This window comes from Tamandua tetradactyla, chromosome 25 (genome assembly GCF_023851605.1).
Source record: "Tamandua tetradactyla isolate mTamTet1 chromosome 25, mTamTet1.pri, whole genome shotgun sequence".
Taxonomy (NCBI): domain Eukaryota; kingdom Metazoa; phylum Chordata; class Mammalia; order Pilosa; family Myrmecophagidae; genus Tamandua; species Tamandua tetradactyla.
In genome coordinates, this window is record NC_135351.1 from 21,465,621 (window position 1) to 21,480,121 (window position 14,501).

Genomic DNA, 14,501 nt, shown 5'->3' on the forward strand with positions numbered 1-14,501 from the left:
TAGTTAGTGCATATGAGTGAGGCATGATAATATTTGTCCTTTTGATTCTGACATTTTGTTCAACATACAGTCCTTAAGGTTCGTTTGCCTAACTGCATGCCTCACAACTTCATTCCTTCTTGCTGAATCCATTGTGGATTGTGAACACTGCTACCATAGACACCAGTGTGCAAATGTCCATTCATGTCCCCACACTCGGTTCTTCCAGGTATGACTGAGCAATGGAGTTTTAGGATCATATGGCAACCTCTCTGCCCCCAGCCTCCTCTAGAGCAACAAAACTGTCCTTCCGACAGTGAATAGGTACATATCTTTCTCTGCATTTTCTGTAGTACTTATTTCTCTCCGTTTGTTTTTAAGCAGTTTAATTTACACACCATACAATCCAACCAAAATGTATAGACAAGCCTTCACCACCATAATCTATCTGAAGACATTTCCTTTTCTTCTACAAAGAATCCATACCACTTCCCCGTGCACCCGTCTGTTGACATTTAGTTTTGGCATAGTGCCTTCGTTACATTCAGTGGAAGTATATTACAGTGCTACTTTTGACTATAGACTGTATAGTTTATAAAGCTATAAAAATTTATAAAGCTATGAATTTCAAAGCACAGCACCACAATTAGGTGTAGAACATATTTCAGATTTTGACATGGGTTACAATTTCACAATTTTAGGTTTTTACTTCTAGCTGCTCTGAAATACTGGAGACTAAAAGAGATATCAATTTAATGACTCAGCATTCAAATTCATTTGTTAAATCCTATCTTCTCTGTATAATTCCACCATCACCTTCGATCTTTCCATCCCTTTCTTTAGGGGTGTTTGGGCTACAGCCATCCTAAATTTTTCACATTGGAAGCATCTGTCACTAATATGGGGTAGGGAGATGAAACAATTTGATGTTCTGGAGAGGCTGGGCTAGCTCTCAGGACTTATCTGAACCAGGGACCCATCTGGAGGTCGTAGGTTTCTGGAAAGTTACTCTAGTGCATGGAATCCCTGTGGAACCTCATATATTGCTCTAGGTGTTCTTTAGGATTGGCTGGCATGGTCCTGGTTGGGGGTGAGCAGGTTATAATAGGTAGTAAGGTCTAACTGAAGCTTGCATAAGAGCAACCTCCAGAGTAGCCACTCAACTCTATTTGAACTCTTTCTGCCACTGATACTTTAATTGTTACACTTCTTTCCCCCCTTTTAGTCAGGATGGAATTGTTGATCCCATGATGCCAGGTTTGGATTCATCCCTGGAAGTCATCTCCCATGTCACCAGGGAGACTTTCAATCCTGGATGTCATGCCCCACATGGGGGGGGGGAAGGGCAATTATTTCACTTGCAGAGTTGGGCTTAGAGAGAGTGAGGCCACATCTAAGCAATAAAAGAGGTCCTCCAGAAGTAACTCTTAGGCATGCCTATAGGTAGTCTGAGCTTCTCCACTACCTACATAAGCTTCACAGGAATAAGTCTCCTGATCGAGGGCAAATGTCCCACATGTTCATGCACATCATTGCATGCCTCATGACTTTGTAGCAGCACAGCCTTCGTCCATAAGTATACACCATCGTTCACCAATCTACTTCTCCGTCAGTGCATCCTTCAGCCACCTGCATTCATCGGGCATCATGTAGAGGGCCCAATGTCCATAGTCCATCAGCATTCTCAATTTTAGATTATTCCATTGTTCCCAAGAGAAAGAAAACCAATAAAAACACCCTCACCAAATAGGAAATCTAAATCTCCTCTTAACTCTTGTCCCTCCCCTATTATTTACCTCTGCTGTTGCTATGGTAGTGCTGATGGTTTCCTTTTGAACAGAGCTCATAGCATACGATAGCAGTTTCCCCCCTGTACCCTGGACTTAAACACTCTTCATACAAGAGTCATATCTTTGAAGTAATTCTTGTGAGACCTAATTCATATTTCTAGTGTTAATCACTGGGACCCACAGGTCCTTTCCAATCTTGTTCATTTTCAATATGGCAATATTATTTACAGACCCACTAGAGAACCATCTTCACTGCTATCTATTCCCTTACATTGGAGTTCAACCTCATTGACTAATGGTTCATCCATCTCTAGCTCCTGTGTATCTCTAAGTCCCCTATATTCTGTATTATAAGCCCCCGATTATACCTTTATGCTGGTCATAGAAGTGGAATCATACAGTATCTTTCCTTTTGTGCCTGGCTAATTTCTCTCAGCTTATGTCCTCAAGATTCATCCATCCTGTCCTGTGCTTCAGGATGTCATTTTGTCTTCTGCATTATATTCCGTTGTATGTATATACCACATTTTGTTGATCCACTCATCTGTTGATGGGCATTTGGTTTGTTTCCATCTTTTGGTGATTGTAAATAATGCTGCTGTGAACACCGGTATGCAAATATCTGTTTGTGTCATTGCTTTCAGCTCTTCTGGGTATATACCAAGTGGTGCTACTGCTGGGTTATAGGGCAACTCGATATTTAGTTTCCTAAGGAACTGCCAAAGAGCCTTCCATAGTGGCTGCACCATTATACATTCCCACCAGCAGTGCATAAGTGTTCCAGTTTCTCCACATCCTCTCCAACATTTATAGTTTCCTATTTATTTAATAGCAGCCATTCTTATTGGTGTGAAGTGTACCTCATTGTAGTCTTGATCTGCATTTCCCTTGTAGTCAATGAAAATGAGCATCTGTTCATGTGCTTTTGTACCATCTGTGTATGCTCTTCAGAAGAATGCCTATTCAAATCTTTAGCCCATTTTATAATTGGGTTGTTTGTTCTTTTGTTGTTGAGTTGTATGATTTCTTTGTATATACAGGAAAGCAAACCTTTGTCTGATATGTGATTTCCAAATATTTTCTCCCATTGAATTGGCTGCCTCTTCACCTTTTTTAATAAAGTCTTTTGAAGTGCAGAAGCATTTGATTTTGAGGAGTTCCCATTTATCTATTTTTTCTTTTGTTGCTTGTTTTCGGTATAAAGTTTAGGAAGCTACTTCCTATTACCAGGTCTTGAAGATGTTTTCCTACATTTTCTTCTAGAAGTTTTATGGTGATAGTTCTCATATTTAGGCGTTTGATCCTCTTTGAGTTAATTTTTGCATAAGGTGTAAGATAGGGGTCCTCTTTCATTCTTTTGGCTATTGCTAAATAGCCAAAAGTTCTTCCATGCCCAATTACTGAAAAGACTATTTTGTCCCAGCTCAGAGGATTTGGGGCCTTGTCAAAAATCAGTTGACCATAGATTTGGTGGACTATTTCTGCACTCTCGATTCAATTCCATTGGTCAGTACTTCCATCTTTGTGTCAGTACCATGCTGTTTTGACCATTGTGGCTTTATAATAAGTTTTAAAGTCAGGGAGTGTTAATCCTCCCACTTTGTTCTTATTTTTTAGGATGCTTTTAGCTGTTCAGGGTCTCTTTCCCTTCCAGATGAATTTGGTAGTTAGCTTTTCCAAATCTTCAAAGTAGGTTGTTGGAATTTTGATTGGTACTGTGTTGCATCTGTAGATCAATTTGGGGAGAATTGACATCTTAACTATATTTAGCCTTCCTATCCATGAGTAGGGAGTGTCTCTCCACCTATTTAGATCTCCTTTGATTTCTTTTAGCAATGTTATATAGCTTTCTGTGTACAGGTCCTTTACATCCTTAATTAAGTTTGTTCCTAAGTTGCTATTTTGATTGGAATTTTTTCCTTAACTGACTCCTCAACTAGGTCATTGCTTGTGTATAGAAATGTTACTGATTTTTGCACATTAATTTTATATCCTGCCACCTTGCTGAATTTGTTTATTAGCTCAAGTAACTTTGCTGTAGATTTCTCAAGATCTTCCAAGTATAGTATCATATCATCTGCAGATAATGAGAATTTTACTTCTTCCTTTCCAATTTGGATGCCTTTCATTTCTTTGTCCTGCCAGATTTATCTAGCTAGAACTTCTAGCACAATGTTGAATAATAGTGGTGACAGTGGGCTTCCTATCTGTGAATATTTTAATCTCTCCATTATTATTATTATTATTATTTTGTATGCTCTGTGGTGGGGCCACATTTTATTCTTTTTCCATGAGAGTATCCTGTTATTGCAGCCCCATTTGTTGAGTTTTTTTGTTTGCTTTGTTTTGTTGGTTTCTTTTGCTTGTTAGTTTTGGGAAGTACACGGAACAGGAATCACACTTTGGTCTCCCACATGGCAAGTGAGAATTCTACCACTGAACTACCCTTGCACCCCCTCTCCTTTATTTTTATTTTTTTATTAATTAATTAAAAAATAACAATCAAAAACATTCTTAACATATGATCATTCTGTTCTACATATATAATCAGTAATTCACAATATCATCACATAGTTGCATATTCATCATCATGATCATTTTTTAGAACATCCTCCCCCTTATTTTTGAAAGACAGTTTTGCTAGATAAAGAATTTTTGACTGGCAGGTGATTTCTCTCAGTATCTTTTATATATCTTATCTCTGCCTTCTTGCTTCCATGCTTTTTGATGAGAAATCAGAACTCAGTCTTACTGAGTTGTGACTGATTGTTTTTCTCTTGCTGCTTTCAGAAATCTTTCTTTATCTTTGGCACTTGACATTCTGATTATTATGTATCTTGGCAGAGGTCTGTTAGATTTATTGTTTGGAATATGTCACACTTCTTGGACATATTCCAAACATATCTTTCTTAAGAGTTGGGAAATTTTTGGTCATTATTTCCTCAAATATTCTTTCTGCCTCTTTTCCTTTCTCTTCTCCTTCTTGTACATCCATGATGCATATATTTGTTTGCTTCATACTGTCACTTACATCCCAGAAAGACAATTCAATTTTTTCTGTTGTTTTCTCTATCTGTTCTTCTGACTGTATGATTTTAATTGTCCTTTCTTCAGGTTTGCTGATTCTTTCTTCTGCCTGTTCAGATCTGCTGTTGTATGCTTCTAGTGTATTTTTAATCCCCATTATTGTGACTTTTATCCCATTATTTTTGTTATGCTTCTGTTATACTTTCAAATTCTTTTGCTCACACTTTGTCTTCCTGATATCCTTTAGCTTTATATCCATCATAGGTTTTTTCTATCTCCTTGAGTTGATTTAAGAGATTTGTTTGAACTTCTTTGATTAGTTTTTCCAAATTCTGTGTCTCCTTTGAGTTTTAATTTGTTCCGTTGACTGAGTCATATCTTCCTGTTTCTTAGTATGGTTTGTAATTTTTTGGTGATGTCCAGACATCTCCTTTATTCTGATATTTTAACTCTGAAGATCTAATTATCCCTCTTGCCTAGGGTATTATTGTTGATTGGCTTTTTGTTAAGGTTCTTTTTTGACATGTGGTACAACTTATTGTTGGTCCTAAGAGTAGCCCATATTTAACTGTTCACATTTTCTCAGCTCCTCGGCACCTAATTCTTACCCTGGAAGTGCAGTACAATTTTTAAGAAATTTCCTTTTTTGCGTACAATTGTTTCACCCCCAGTAGAAAGCTTCCTTTCCTCTGTTCCTTCTTTGGGATTTTTGATCTGTTCTGCCTGTTTTTACACAGAAATTCCTTCCCAGATCCTATGATTTGTTTAAATTCTCTCCCTCACTCAGTGTCCCCTTTTCATTACCATTTTTATTTCTTGGACCCATCCTGCGTTATAGTAGTTCAGTTTTACCCCATTTTCATTTTTTTTCTGTGGCGCTTTACTGCCCCTGGTTTCTTCCCTGAATGGTATCCAGCTCTGGGGACCCAGGTGGGCGCAATCCACAAAAGCCCATTTTACATTTACATGGTCCAGCAAACAGACGCTTTGCGTACCTCTTGCTGACAGTTCTTTTGTGGTCTCTTTTTTTTTCCTTGGGGGCATTTTTGTATGTGGCATTCTCAGCTTCTTGTGTCCTGTCCTGGGTCTCTATAGACTTAAGTCCCTGTGCCTGGATATATGTGGAGTTCTAACTCACTGCTGTGAGTGGCTCTATGGTCAGCATCTGTGGCAAGAAGGACTGAACCTGTGCAGGACCAAGTGAGGTGGAGGCATCTAGACTGGTAGGTCCAGGACTCAAATCTCCTGATTTTGGGTTTGTTTTGTTTTTTCAATTCGGCATTTGTGGAATCCTTCTTCAGTCCCTATTGTATTCTGTAAAGCCAAACAAGTGGCATTTGTTCTTTTATTGTTGATTCTTATGGGAGACTTTTCCAGGGGATGTCTTACGTCACTGTTTGACATCCTGTGACTGTAAACTGTATGGTCTTTTGAAATTAACACTTGTATATTTGAATGTTGCATTTTCAAGAGAAAATACCTTGAGGTTAGCATTGCTAATGCAACCAGCAAGTCTTCCCTACACATTAGTAATTTCATTAAATTAGGATTGTAGGTCTTACAAGGCTAGTAAGACCTTAGAAGTCACCCAGTCTCATCCCATTATTTTACAAATGAGGAGACTGATGTGGCTTGCCAAGGTCTTCAGTTGACTGGTTGCAGGACAAAGTTCATTGCTGGAGGTTCCTGATTCTTAGTGACATTCTTTTTTTTCTAACTTTTTATACATTTATTGTTCCCCCGAGGGGGGTGCACCGTTCCTGGAAGTACTGCAATACCAGGTCGATGCGTGGAGTGGACGGAGCAAGCTCCTATTCCATCTCCTAATTCCAAAAATCCATTTAATATATTGTCCTCGGATAGAGGACGTATCAGATATTAAACTGATAAGAACAGATACTACACTTGATCTTAGCCAAAAGGCCGAGAAGCGAGGTGACATTCTTTTTTAAAAAATATTTTTGTTGAGAAACCTTCACACACAGACAATCCATACATGGTGCACATTTGTTGGCTTACAATATCATCACATAGTTGTGTATTCATCACCACGATCACTTTTAGAACTCTAGAAAAAGAAGTAAAAAGAAAAGGGAAAGTCTCATACATCCCATACCCCTTACTTTTCCCTCTTATTGACTAGTAGTATTTCAACCTACCCAAATTATTTTACCCTTATCCCCCATATTATTTATTTATTTTTTATCCAAATTTTTTCAGTCATCTGTCCATACCCTGAATACAAGGTACATCAGATGCAAGGTTTTCATGATCACACAGTCACATCGTAAAAGCTATATAGTTGTACAATTGTCTTCAAGAATCAGGGTTTTTGAAACACAGCTTAACAGTTTTCAGATACTTCTCTCCAGCCACTCCAATACACCATTAACTAAAAAGAGACATCTACATAATGCACTAGAATAATCTTGAGGATAACCTCTCAGCTCTGTTTGAAATCTCTCAGCCACTGAAACTTTATTTGGTCTCATTTCTTTCTTCCCCCTTTGGTCAAGAAGGCTATCTCATGCCCATGATGCTGGGTCCCACCTCATCCCTGAGAGTCATGTCCCACACAGAGGGGAGGGCAGTGAGTTCACCTGCTGAATTGCCTTAGAGAGAGAGGCCAAATCTGAACAACAAAAGAGGTTCTCTGGGGGGTGACTCTTAAGCATAATTATAAGTAGGCTTAGTCTATCCTTTGCAGGAATAAGTTTCATAAGGGCAAATTCCAAGATTGAGGGCTCAGCCTATTGAACTGGTTGTCCCCACTGCTTGTGAGAATATCAGGGATTCCCAAGTGGGAATATTTCTTCCTTTCTCTCCAGTCCTCCATTGGGACTTTGCAAATACTTTTTTATTCATTGCCCAAATTACTCTGGGATATATCAGGGCATCACATTAACCTGGACAAACCAACAAGATCTCACCCTGTTCAAGATTCTATGTACTTATGGTGTTGAACTAAACTGACCGTACAAGTTAAATTAGGTAATGTGCTACCCAAAATATAAATTTTTTGCCAAGTAAACAAGCATCTCTTCCTTTGATCTCACACAGAAATTGAAGTTTTAGAATATGGACCATATCATCCTTTACCCTCTATTCTGATTTACCTTTGTCCTTTCCAGATCAGCTTCATTCATATCTCTAGTCAAAGTCTGATCCCTTTTTCAACTTTTTAAACAGTTCTTATATGGGATAGTGCTGACTTTTATAGCTTCAGAGCTCTAATTCTGAGTCTCAGGTGTCATGTAAATACACGAAGTTTCTGGGAATGAATAGGTTATATACAAACAGATCAGTATCTCAGAATTTAGAAATAACAATGACAACTCCTGAATATATATGACTGCTATAAGGGCTTACAATCTAAGACCCTGTACAATAGGCCCCAACCTCATAATCCATGTTTTTGACTTCAGTTCACCAAGTTTGTACATTATAGTTAGTCTGTATGAGTAAGGAATGATAATATTTGTCTATTTGTTTCTGACATTTCATTCAACATACTGTCCTCAAGTTTCATTCACTAGTTGCATGCCTAGTGACATTCATTTTAGTTTCTTTCTGCTTCTGATGAAAAAATTGGGTACTTAATAAACTATATTGTATATAAATCCACTCATAGAGAGTTAAGAGTCAGCACCCTTTTTTCATGTTTTGGAAATAATAGGGTATGTGGTAATCATGCATGCTGTTCTCCAAATATTTCTCGCTTTCTGCTCTCTGACACTGCATTTCCTGCCCACGTGGTTCAATGGCATCACGTGGCTAGTTTGACCAATGACTTCCGTGTAGAATTGTGTTACTTCTGAGCTGGAGTGTTTAATCCATGGCATGTGTCCCTCTGGGGGTCTGTCTGATGGTGGCCGCACCATTGTCCTCGTTTCCTGAATGATAATGTGCAGCGCCCCCTGCTGACTCCGAAGGGACATTTAGCATGAATGAGAAAAACCTGTTTTAAACCACTGTAATTTTGGGATTATTTGTAACCTCTGGTTACAAGCTTACTGTACTGGTTTGAAATTGTTGTGTACCTCAGAAAAGCCATGTTCTTTAATCTTAATTCAAAATTGTGGGTGGTACCTTTTTGATTAAGTTGTTTCCATGAAGATGTGACCCATCCATTTGTGGGTGGGACCTTTTGATTAGGTGGTTTCCCTGGAGATGTGTCTTCACCTATTCACGTTGGATCTCAATCCATTTACTGGGGTCCTTTAAGAGGGAACCATTCTCAGGGCGGGCCACGGTGGCTCAGCAGGTAAGAGTGCTTGCCTGCCATGCCCAAGGACCTGGGTTCGATTCCCGGTGCCTCCCCATGTAAAAAAAAAAAAAAAAAAAAAAAGGGAACCATTCTGGAGAAAAGCTTCAAAGCTGACACACCCAGACACCTTTGGTGATGCAGAAGGAAAAGACCCCCGGGGAAGACTTTCGAAACGAGAAGCTAGAGAGAAATCTAGTAGATGCTGATAAACCCCAACATCATTGGCCTTGCATGAGTCAAGGTATCTTTCTCTGAATGCCTTAGTTTGGACATTTCTTTTTATGGCCTTAGAACTTTAAACTTGTAATTTAACAAATTCCCTTTATAAAAACTGACCCATTTCTGGTATATTGTATTCTGGCAGTGTTTAGCAAACCAATATACCTGCACAAAGATATTTTCCTGTAAGGAAGAAAATACTTCTAATATTGACTATACCATTAAAGGGAAATAGAGAATTTAGGCAACACATTTGACAATTTAGGGCAAAAAGAGTGATATGAAAATTCTTTGCATATTGAGGGTATCTTCTTTTGGGGGAGGGGTCTGTATCATCTTGATTTTCATCTTCAGTTGTTTTTTTTATGATCCAGACTAGTACATTAAGTATGGAATGACTGCTTCAGCCAATCTAAGAATCTCTTGAACTACTGTCATTTAAAATTGCAACTAGGATTCAGTGAATTAACTAGGAATCAAGACTTCTAGGTCCTAGTTTCCATTTTGCTATTGCATGACCTTCAACCTGTCTGGGTCTCAGGATGCTCACCTATAAATAGGTATTGAATCAAGTCATCTTGATTGTCTTTCTAGCACTGCTCTAGGATATCAGAATAACATGCTGGTGGCTATTTTGAGTTTGGGATCTTAAACCAAACTGTAAAAGATAAGAACCAGGTTTAGGTAATGTGCCAGTTGGAAAGGATGTATGTACTCTAGAAAAGCCATGTTTTAATCCTAATCCCATTTTGTAAAGGCAGCCATTTCTGAATACCCTATTCAGTATTGTATGTTCTAAACAGTAATTAGATCATTTCCATGGAGATGTGACTCAATCAAGAGTGGTTGTTAAACTGGATTAGGTAGAGATGTATCTCCACCCATTTCAGGTGGGTCTTGATTAGTTTACTGGAATCCTATAAAAGAGGAAACATTTTGGAGAAAAGGGGAGATTCAGAGAGAGCAGAGAAGAATGACATAACCATAAGAAGCAGAGCATCCACCAGCCAGTGACTTTTGGAGATGAAGAAGGAAAATGCCTCCCAGGGAGCTTCATGAAACAGGAAGCCAGGAGAGAAAGCTAGCAGATGATGCTATGTTCACCATGTGCCCCTCCAGCTGAGAGAGAAACCATGACTGTGTTCACTATGTGCCTTCTCACTTGAGAGAGAAAGCCTGAGCTTCATTGGCCTTCTTGAACAATGGGTGAAGTTTTCCCTGGATGCCTTTGACTGGACATTTCTATAGACTTGTTGTAATTGGGACATTTTCTCAGCCTTAGAACTGTAAACTAGCAACTTATTAAATTCCCCTTTTTAAAAGCCATTCCATTTCTGGTATATCACATTCCAGCAGCTAGCAAACTAGAACAGGTGTATCTTGGTATAACCATTTAGGGAGTAATTGACCTTTAAATCATCCAAAACTTTAACTGTCCAAGAACACAATATATTGTACTTTCAGAGACTTCTTTCCTTTGTGAGTACTATCCATGATTTAAAAATACATACTGTTCACGTTGTTCTGACACTAAATGTATTTTCCTTATGTTTAGGAACTTTTTCATCTTTAGCATTCAGGAAGTTTCCTAAGATGTAGGTGAAACAGTGCCTCTGTTTGTTTAACTTGCCTTATTTGTATCTCCAGAATTTCTTGTGGAGATGTGGTTGCCAAGACCTTTGCTACTTTTTCATGAGATTTTAAAACTTTATCTAAATTTCACTTACTCATCTTGAGTTCTTGTAGCGTGAAAACCAGGATTGAGGCCGCAGGTCTCCAGGAACATTCCGCGAAACTAGAGCAGGCTGAGTCTAACGGACCGCAGTTTCAGGAAGCAAGTGATTTATTAGCTCCTGTGCACGGGGTCCAGCCGAGTCACCTCAAGAAAGTCTGAGCCCCGAACAAAAGGCAACCTTAGCTTTTATAGACTGTATAATATGTTAAAGACAAGGTAAACAATTGGCGGATTTGAGAATGGCCCAGGGCCTATAGACTGTTGAGGGGCCCCCACCCCAGGAATATCTTATCTTGCCTATGTGCATTTTCACCAGTTCCTGAAGACTAGGGGAGGGGGTTTCCGGATTTTCCACAGAGAGCACAGCTAAATCAGAAAGAGGGGGAGGCCTGCCTGCTACATTCTAAGACCTTGGAAAAATATTGACAGACTCAGCATTAGCCTCTCCTGTTGATGGAAGTATAATAGCTATGTTTAAAGATACAGCTATCAAATCACCGTTTTGTTTGGTATTGACTTTGGATGGAAGATTCAAGGGACCACAACTTTAGGATTAATTGCAATTACTGCGTATCCTAAATGGTGTAACTGGTCTCTTGCTCTGGCTTCTTGATAATCTTATCAGAACCAAGAGTATGCTGGCCACAGAACCAGAAAACCATAGCCACTGCCATGGGGGGTGCTCGTCTAAGTTATATGAATTTCATTGTTCCCTTAGTGGATTGTTAAAACTAAGTGATCTTTGAAAGCCAGTCCACTAGTTTGCTTTTATGTAGACATTCTTAAATACTGGATGGTTAATTTTTGCTCATTAATTTTTTTGTATTATAGTATGCTACTATGTTAGTCTTTAGCATAGATACTCTTTTTCTTAGAGAGATATGAGATGATGGAAAAAATTACCTGTTATAATTGTCATTCTTGTTGGTTGTATAATATAATCCTAAGAATCAGAAAATGCCTTAACATAAACCCATTCAATTGTCCTGAGTCCTGGCACCCTTCAGAGGCAAATAAAAAGCCCTTTATGTACAACTCAGTGTTTAAGAAAGCAGAGGCATGACATTTTAACTGGAGTCACTTATTTTGCATTCCTAAAACATTTTCATTTTCTGCTTGCATTTGAATCTAAACCATAAAGACAGCTTGGGTGCATTTACCCAAAGAATGAAAGTGCCTTAAAATGAATACAAACATTATTCAGTCACCAGAATTCTTATTGAGCTGAAAGTCCTACATACAAAAGCACCATTCAGTGCTTTAAAACCCTAGAAAGGGGGTCTTAGAAATCTTCCCCTAGTTGTCTTATCTGATCTTAAATATTGGTTACTTACAATACAGTGCAATACTAGAGAAGGAGATCCAATGCCTCCAAATTGCAGTGGGCTTGAGGAATGCACAAGTCCCCAGGGCCTCGGCAATGCCCTGTATTTGTGAACCACAATCTTGGGGTCTCTTGGTAGGTACGGAAGGTATTTAGAGGGAGGTATTTTTCTGACTTGCTTATGCTCACAGCATTCAATTGAGCTGAGCCAAAATCCACATGTCACAACTTGGGTGGCTTTATTTGTGAGTGGTGCAAAGGGGATGGAATGCAAAAACCCGGAGGATGTCCTGAAAAACCTTCAGATTTGATGGTATAAGGGATATGTGCAATTGCATGATTATTTTGAGCTGAACGCTTGCTTTATTAGACATTCTTTTCCAGCCTTCTAAAAACAAATCATGCTATTTTCCTGATGTGTTATCATAGCTATTTCTCCAGAGCAGAAGAGCTTCCGATTTATTTGTAAATGAAATTTTATATAGCAAGGTAAGATGTATTTATGCAATGATGGCAAAGAAGGAGATAATTGTGTCACTTGAAGATGAAAACAAAAATCTACATAAAATAGTAACTTGTAAGAAGAAGGTGTTGTAAAATGGACTTACATTTTCTTTATTGCCAGCTTATTCAACATAGTTATGTGAATGTAGACAACTTTTGCTTCTGGTGACACTTTTGTAGAGTTATTTAAATCCCTTCCCAAATCCCCTTCCCCTGGGACAATGTTTTGCCCCATAATATCAGAAATGATTATTTTCAGTTCTGAACTTTCCTTCTGCCTGTGTTATCATACTCACAAGCCACCCAAAGTGGCACCTTTCCACTATCATTGCTTTTTTTCCCCTTGCATTAACCCCAGAGCTAGTCAGCTCCAGGGTTGACTGAGTCTTCACCTAAGAATAGAACTTATAGTCCTAACACTTTGCTCTTGTGTGGGCTCAGAGCCTCACTGCTGGCCTCTTATTTACCTATTTACATTTTTATTTAGTAACATATACACAACATAACATTTCCCATTTTAACTTCTTTCAAACATACAATTTAGTGTTGCTAATTACATTTCACAGTGTTGTGTTATCATCACCACCATTCATTACCAAAACCTGACATCACTCCTGGACTTGTAAACAGCCTCTTCCTTGGCCTTCTTGACTTCCCTTTAACTCCCCTTGCTCTCCTTTCTTGGAACAAAACCGTTCATGGGAGGAGGTCAGTGTAGAAGCCTGACTAAGAGGGCACACTCCAGGCTCAGGTGACCTGAGCTTACCTCCTCCCTACGCTGTTTCCTGCCTGCAGATCTTGAGTGAATTACCTAAGCCCCTCTTCCACGATGGTCTCATTTGTGAAACTGGAGTGATAATAGAACATACTTCATAGTGAGGTTGGGAAGTTTAAATAAGATAATATGGAAAGCTCTTTGCAACCTGCCTGACACAAAAGCATTCAACAGGTATTGACTTTCGTTATTATTATTGTTGAGGATTCTCCACTAAATAGCACCCTTCTTCCCCATGCTAATTGTAAAGGAGTTGAGAAATAAACAAGAGGATATGGAGGCCAGAACATCACATTATTATGGATGGAAGCCTCTTTGGATGATAGAGCTTAGCATGCAAGCTACATGGGCTTGCTAAGAGAATTCCAGAATGGTCCTGCTTATCAGCAGCCACAGGAATGCCAAACTGGGGCAGACCTCCCAAAAGCCAAACCTGACCAGGTAAGGTTTAGGACACAGAGCTACTGAAGACTTCCATTACTCACAGCAGGCTGGGTCCATCATGCTTGTTCTTCCTTATTTACCAACCACATAAGTCAGTCTACCTTCCCAGGGCAGAGGGAGAAAAGTATCACCTCAGTGGAGTTTCCTCACTCTGCAAGGAATTTTTGGGAATAAGAAAGAATGCCCCTAGTGCTGTGGTGTTATTATGGGAACTGCCTTAAACTGGTATTCAAGGTCCTTTCTTCTAGAATCTAGTCCTAATTTTATTTCCCAGTTCTCCCCAACCTGAGCTAGGTTCTCCAGCCATGCTATTCTGCATTTTTCCCTCTGCCCTTGCTCCCTTCATTTCTCCCTCTGAGAAATGCTTTCTTTCCTCTTTTTTTTTTTTCCACATTGGCAGGCTCCGGGAATCGAACCCAGGTCTCTGGTGTGGCAGG

General features: G+C 39.1%; 1 protein-coding gene and 1 non-coding gene across 3 annotated transcripts in view; one reads left to right on the plus strand and one right to left on the minus strand.

Annotated features, from left to right (window-relative positions):
* RNF144B (ring finger protein 144B) overlaps positions 1–14,501 on the plus strand; it is a 172,497-nt gene that overhangs the window by 37,496 nt on the left and 120,500 nt on the right. The window lies entirely within an intron of this gene.
* Positions 6,541–6,731, minus strand: LOC143669407 (U2 spliceosomal RNA). Its single transcript, XR_013168919.1, has one exon. It is a non-coding gene; the product is annotated as a U2 spliceosomal RNA (small nuclear RNA).